Consider the following 7,152-nt stretch of genomic DNA (forward strand, 5'->3'; position numbering starts at 1 on the left):
AAATCACGTTGATATTTGTTTGATTTAAGCTTGCATTGGAAAGTGACCAAAATCCAACGTCGAGCCAACATCATAAACCAATATCATATTGATGTCAAATACCGTCATTGACGTCAATATTGACGTCATTTATTCATTCGTTATGGCAACCAAAATCCTACATCTGATTGATGTCATAGTGTTAAGTCCACACATTGTCAAGCTGTAACATCATTAGATGTTGATTTTAGGTTGGATGTTAGGCATTGACGTAGGCCTGACATTGTGATATCAACCAAATTTTCATTTCCAAACAAAATGTAATGTCCCCAAAACGTCGGGGTACAATGTCAATCTGACATCTTTTGCGCTTGCTGGGTGTTTTAAGGCCATTTCGGTCATCATACAGTAAACATCTGTCATCTTCTCATCAGTGACATGTACCTAAACAGTCTCTGGGTCAACGTGTGTAAAAATTTTGGACATCTTCTTGGACACTTTCCATGCTTCCAAACAGTTAGCTGCAAATATGAATCGACCATGTCTTATAGTTCATTATGTATTTTTGTATTTTGAAAATACTGTAAAATACTTTGTAAGAAGTCTACATGATAACATCGTGAAAATGAATCCTCAGATTGGTGCTTTCTCAGTTATTTGCTTAGACTTGAGATTAGAACAGAAAATGTATTTATATTGAAGAAGGTGGTGGAGTATGCAAGGAAAGTATGCATCACATCATGGCTAAACCTACAATACTTCACTGGCTGTTAAAATTTCCAGTAGTAAAGTTAATGAAGAGGAAAGGTGTCTGCCTTAAGATGTCAAAGTCGTAAAATATATTAAACACTAATATTTAATAATACAGAAATTCAGTCTTTACAGACTAGTCAAAAACACCTGACTCGGGTTATACGGCATCAGCAGGATAAACAGTTGAAGTCCGAATTATTAGCCCCCTTTGAATTTTTTTTCTTTTTTTGAATATTTCCCAAACTATGTTTAACAGAGCAGGGACATTTTCACAGTATGTCTGATAATATTTTTTCTTCTGGAGAAAGTATTTGTTTTATTTTGGCTAGAATATAAGCATTTTTTTTTTTTAAACCATTTTAAGGACAAAATATTTAGCACCTTTAAGCGACATATTTTTCCAATAGAACAAACCATCATTATACAATAACTTGCCTAATTACACTAACCTGCCTAGTTAACCTAATTAACCTAGTTAAACCTTTAACTGTCACTTTAAGCTGTATAGAAGTGTCTTGAAGAATATCTAGTCAAATATTATTTACTGTCATGATGGAAAAATAAAATAAATCAGTTATTAGAAATGAGTTATTAAATCTATTATGTTTAGAAATGTGTTGTACAAAATCTTCTCTCTATTAAACAGAAATTGGGGAAAAAATAAACAGGGGAGCTCATAATTCAGAGGGGCTGATAATTCTGACTTCAACTCTATATTAATATCTAGTTTATGTGCAAAAATTGATAAGGCAATTTTTAGGAATTAGGTAAGATATCATGTTTTTATGTTGTGCAAAAAATTACACATGGAAATTACTAAAACTGTTATTTAGTTTTTCAGAAATCATATGAGTGGGTCTAATTAAGAGTTCAGTTGCAAAAAATAGATTTATGAAAACTCAATGAAAAAAAATATTTAACAATTAAACACTTCATATATCACCCTTTTAAAATATAAGAATGTTAAGAAGGTGAATAATCATTATACAGAACTTATATCCATTGTACTGGCCACACCATGGGTGAAAACATAATCAACAGATATTGGACTCTATTATCTGCATTGAACAGGGCTTTCTCTATGAATTATGTTTGCAAAAAACTAAATGGATAAAAAAGAAACAAGTAAAAAAATGTATAGATATCTGTGAAGCTGTTGCTATCAAATAAAGTTTACTTCATGTTTAACAGTGAAGGTATTGATCAAATAGGTATATTTATGGAAGGGTTGCAAAGAAGGTTCATGCTTGTAAAAGTATTTTTTAGCATTTTTAAAATACAAAAATACAGTATTTCAATTTGATACAGTTGTGGCTGCTGTATTTTGTAGTTTATTTTGATACACCTAAAAAGGAGGTATTTGGTAATTTATTTTAAAATGCACAAAATACAATTTTAACACTGAAGAATGCTGTCAGGCTTTATATGCCGGACAATCTGTTCTGGATTGGGGCTGCATTTCTGCCAGTGCTGTTAACAATATTTTCTGAATTCATGATGGTAAATCCTGAAAAATATAGACAGGTTTTAATCCATTATCATTGCCATCTACCTGTAAATCATTCATTTATTCATTTCTTTTCGGCTTACTTCCTTTATAAATCTGGGGTCACCACAGCAGAATGAACTGCCAACTTACCGAGCATATGTTTTACACAGTGGATGCCCTGCCCATCTCTGGGAAACATCTATACACTCTTATTCACACAAACACACACACACACACACACACACACACACACACACACACACACACACACACACACACACACACACTAAAGACAATTTAGCTTACCAAATTTACCTATAGCGCATGTGTTTGGACTGTGGGGGAACACCGAAACACAGAGAAAACCCACGCCAACACAGGGAGAACATGCAAACTCCACACAGAAATGCCAACTGACCCAGCCGAGGCTTAAACCAGCAACCTTCCTGCTGTGAAGTGATCATGCTACCCACTGCGCCACTGTGCCACTACCTGTAAATCATCTCATTGAAAATAACTTTATTTTTTAGCATAATAACGATCCCAAACACAGTTCAGACTTGAATATTATTGAGTCTGTATGGACTCACCTACGCAGAAAACAGGAAATAATTAAAAGAGCGCTGATATTTTCTCATGGTTTGAGAAAACTCTAGAACAGTCTGCCCAAAACAACAGAAGTACTAAATCACTTTTTTTGAAGAACTTATTTTGTTTTCTCAATATCGTGTTCTTCGTAAAATGTTTGTGTGGGTATTTCCCATATTAATAAAGAGTTAAAATATGAACGTTGGGTGTCTTAGAGGCTCATGTGGTTAGCACTGTCGATTCACAACAAGAAGGTCACTGGTTCAAGCCCTGGCTTGACTGTTTCGACTGACTGTTTCCCCTACAGTCCAAACACATGTGATAGGCTATAGGAAAATTGAATAAACTAAATTGGCCGTGTATGTGTCAATGCAAGAGTGTATGGATGTTTCCCAGTGATGGGTTGCAGCTGGAAGGGCATCCGCTGTCTTCAAGTGGGGAAAAAAAAGAGTCAAATTTGTCAAATTTAATATGGAAAACAATATTTATTAGTTTTAAGAATATTCAGAATTGTAAAATTATTCATTTCATCTTGACAACTTTGCTATCATGTTATCTGGAAAGAATTCATTACTCAGATTTATAATAACAAAGACAGCTCCTGTGCAAAAACAACAACAATAAAAACAACAACAACAAAAAACAGGTGTTTGCATACTCAAAAGCACACGCACAGCACAGATTGATTTTATTTACATATTAAGAAACAATAATGATGTATGAAGTCGAGTTTTGTTCATCTGCTTGAAGTAGGTAATTAACACAGAATGAGATGACACACAGTATGTCCAGAGCATCACATTAATTTATTGGAACAATCTGTTGTGATATTGCTACAAGATGACTAATACATCAATCAGTGCTTTTGAATAAATTAAATATCTTTTAAAGTACTGGTTCTGTTTTATTCCAGTTCATGTAATCTCTCCACTGTGATGTTTTCTTTACATTTACATTTAGATGACTTTATCCAAAGTGGGCAACGCAGTGGTGCAGTAGGTAGTGCTGTTGCCTCACAGCAAGAAGGTCACTGGTTCCAGACTCGGCTGTGTCAGTTTGCGTCTCTGTGTGGAGTTTGCGTGTTCTCCCTGCGTTCGCGTAGGTTTCTTCCGGGCGCTCTGGTTAAATTGTCCGTAGTGTATGAGTGTGAATGAGTGTGTGTAGATATTTCCCAGTGATGGGTTGCAGCTGGAAGGGCATCCACTGTGTAAAAACGTGCTGGATGAGTTGGCAGTTCATTAAGCTGTGGTGACCCCGGATTAAAAAAGGGACTAAGCTGAAAAGAAAATGAATGAATAAATTAGTTTTATTCAAAGTGAACAACAATTCCATTATTAAAAAAACGATCTGTTTTGTAAATCACACACAAACATGATATCAATATATCATTCTCCATTGAACTCCATTGTAATGTACACTGAAAATGAAATGCGATTGTTAAGCATGCCATGGATTGGGTTTATCCGATATATGACAAATAACACTTGCTTAGTGCAGGGGCGGACTGGCCATCTGGCAATTCTGGCAAATGCCAGAAGGGCAGGACCAATTTTTAAATGTGGGCCGGTCAATTTATTATTTTTTTTAAATATGTATTGTTTTTAAGTGCAGACACCTTTTATCTCTTGCTAGATGTGATATTATGATGATGGTAATAAAAATAATAATAATAATAATAAATGTTAAGCATTTGGTCTGGTTTCAAGATGGGCCGACCCAATCCAAGGTTACCCAGACATAATCAAAATCTGGCAAAAATGTCATATTATTTCATCATCTTTACACCAAAATAAATAGTGAATGTGTGTGTCTGTGGGTGGGGCTGTGTCGTGGTAATGTGGGCTGATGTGGCAACAGTGCCAGGGCTGAATTTTTGTCCCAGTCCGCACCTGGCTTAGTGTCTCTTGTCATGAATCAGCATTCTTCATCGAGTTTACTGGAAAGTCTTTATTGCAGCAAATGGAAGGGCTCTATACTGCCCTCTACTGTTTACTTTAGTGCAACATTTGGCGCTATATTGTGTTCACCGGTTCAATATTGGGAATATTATCTGAAGAATCAGAATTAACACATGCCCAAATTTGCAGACACACAAGTTAAAAAATGTGTACTGTTATTTAACATTTAGATAAGTGATGTTGCACCAAGAAAAACTTGCTACTCCTACTTATTAAGCTTGGGATGTCCCAAAACTATAAATATTTTATAAAATTAAATTAAATTATACCATTCAAGTCCCACATGGAACAGATCATAGCATGAAAATTTAGTAAGAAATTAAAAAAATTCCAACAGTCAAAAATAAGCAGGACATAAACAGGCCCTTGCTTTATTTGACTTTCAGCACATCAGCAGACACAGAACATAGGCTCTCACAGACATCCTTATAATCTTCAGCAGTTCATTGACTGTAGTGAGTTTCTGAGCCATAACTTTGCCACCAAGGATTTTTCAAAGATTTCCAATCGATTATATCAATGTTTTTAGCTTCAAGAAACTGCTTTGTCTGTTTTGTGTGGTGGGGCTCAATGAATGAAAATTGCTAGCTGACTGGATGATGAACATAGCAAATGAACCACATGTTTTTAGATAAACAAATGCATTCACTCTGCCAAGCTTTGAACAAAGACCTAACTCTGGAGAAAATGTCCCACAATACACAGTGAAAAAAATATTCAGTGATGATTCATTACATTTACATTTTTTTTAAGGTAAGTGGTTCCAAACTTTTTGTTTGGGTTGAATTTAAACAAGCAAATTAAGTGTGAACATTCATTCGTTCATTTTACTTTTCTTTTGTCTCTTTATTCATCAGGGGTCGCCACAGCAGAATGAACCACCAACTTATCCAGCATATGTTTTACACAGCGGATGCCCTTCTAGCCTTAACCCTCCATCTATACACACTCATTCACTTACACACACAACAGCCAATTTCGTTTATTCAATTCACCAATACGGCATGTGGGCATGGGTCGGTATAAGATTCTGATGGTATGATAGCTTTGGATAAAAATATCACGGTTTCACGGTATCAGGGTATTGTGCTCACTGCTCTAAAATATATTCTTTTAAATGTCTGGGAGAAAAAAACAAAAACTTTTTTCTCTTTTGAACACAATATTTTTAAATAAAAATATTTTAGAGCAGTAAACATGTCAGGTTAAATAATTCAAATAAATCATTGATTTCTGCTGTCTTCATTTGTTTCAATCACACAGATTTCATTACAATTTAAAATGGCATCTTTGGATTTTTATTTTTTTTTTTGCTGGAGATACTGTTGTTCTAAAAAACAAACAAAATCTTACACATGCCTTAGAAACGGTATTACTGAAAATGTTGGTGGATTTACAACCTTGACTTTTCCATACTGCTGTATACCTTGAAAATGGTTATTGTCCCATGCCTAACTGCATGTCTTTGGATGGGGGAAACCCACAAGGAAAACATGCAAACTCCACACAGAAATGACAACTGACCCAGCCAAGACTCAAACCAGCGACCTTCTTGCTGTGAGGCAACAGTTCTAACCATTCAGGCATCGTTTTGCCCAGTGTGAACATTATGAAATTGAATTTGTTTGTTTAAATTCAGCCCATATATAAATTGTTTGCAACAATTTTGCAGAAATCACTTTTCCGTGCATGGTTCTGAAGGCAAAAGAGCATCAGCCTAGCATATCCAAGTGCGAGTTATTATTGTCAATGCATTTGTATCATATTTCACAGATTTCGCACTACTTTTTAGAATATCAGATAAATGTCAAAATGCCAGCCAGATATCCTCCTAGGGTTTAGTGGCCACATACGTGGACAGCACATTTTATCTTTTATGTCTTATGTTCTATATTTTGTTACAGACATACAGTGTCATCCTGCAACTCTTTTGCAGCATATGAAATGTCCCAAACACTTTTTTAACAGTCCAAAATGGGCAAAAAACGTTGTTTTTTCTGTTAGTCAAAACATGTTTAAAAATAGGCTATATGTGTATGTGTTATTAATGCATTAAAACAGTTAGGAAAAAACTGCTGTGGTCAAGGCAAAAATAAAGAGTTTTTCATTCTATTTCGCAAAGGTGCCTTTATTGTGTTTTATGGAAATTTAGACCACTAGTCCACATATATGGACATCATATTTTCTTCTCTAAAAGTACATATCAAAAGATGATACTTAGGTTTTATTCTAATTAGGTTCCAATAAGCCCAAATAGCAAAGAGAAATAAAAAATGCATGTAAAAAAAAAACAGCTTGGGCCTTAAGAGGTTACGCCACCATTAATCTACACTTTTATATATAATGGTGTCCACAGACACACTGACCCTTATTGACATCTAGATT

This window comes from Danio rerio, chromosome 7, assembly GCF_052040795.2.
Source record: "Danio rerio strain M-AB ecotype USA chromosome 7, GRCz13ab, whole genome shotgun sequence".
In the NCBI taxonomy this organism is placed as follows: domain Eukaryota; kingdom Metazoa; phylum Chordata; class Actinopteri; order Cypriniformes; family Danionidae; genus Danio; species Danio rerio.